This window comes from Nestor notabilis, unplaced genomic scaffold (assembly GCF_000696875.1).
Source record: "Nestor notabilis isolate BGI_N333 unplaced genomic scaffold, ASM69687v1 scaffold4447, whole genome shotgun sequence".
In the NCBI taxonomy this organism is placed as follows: domain Eukaryota; kingdom Metazoa; phylum Chordata; class Aves; order Psittaciformes; family Psittacidae; genus Nestor; species Nestor notabilis.
Genome location: NW_009934965.1, coordinates 11,004 through 11,828, shown reverse-complemented (window position 1 = coordinate 11,828; position 825 = coordinate 11,004).

Below are 825 nucleotides of genomic sequence, written 5' to 3'. Positions count from 1 at the left end.
TAGTCTGCTATGCTGGGAGGAGAGTGTGTGGTGCAAGAGATTAGACTCTGTTATTTCTCTTCCTACATCTGGGATAGCTAAACAACATAAAAGAGATGCAGGAGGAAATGGGCCAGTGTCCTTATCAACTGAGAACAAGTTGTTTGTTCCAGAGTGCTCAGGTTGTTTGTCACATTAGGCTGGAGACTGCTTGCAGCCAACATGCCCAGCATGAGGAGCTTTCAGCCTGGAACCAGTCCAAATCTGACATGCTGCCTACATTTATAGTAAGCCAAGACACTGCGTAGCTGTTACAAAAAGGTCTGGGCTTGTTGCTTGGCCCTACCCCAAGATCATACTATAGTTCAGTTTATTTACATTCATTCCACAGTGAGTACTTGGAGCATTTGCTCCCAGGTTACTGGAGCTCTCACTTCGGTTCATTCCTGTGATGGCTTCATTAGCCTGCAACTCATGATGTGCAGAGGAAAATTCAGTTCTGTGAGGCAACCAGAAGAACAAAAAAGCTGTGCAGTGTTTGCCTAAAAATGAACAGATTAAATTCTTTTTCAGTGACATATTAGTATGTGAATCCAGGAAGAGATACAACTTTTGGTTACAGGAAAGGTGATACTGTACGTAGTCCTACAGCTGCTTTGCCTGCAGGATTTCTGTTGAAACTAATTCAAGTTAAGTGCTGTGAAATGACTCTGGAGTTAGGTCCCCTATGAACCCAAAGCTCAGACGCTCTGTCAGGACTGGTCCTTGCCTCTGGTCACCTTTGTGGTGGGAGAAGCTTCAGGAGGATGCAGCACTTGGGGTCAGAGGACCACACTGAGGTTGCAG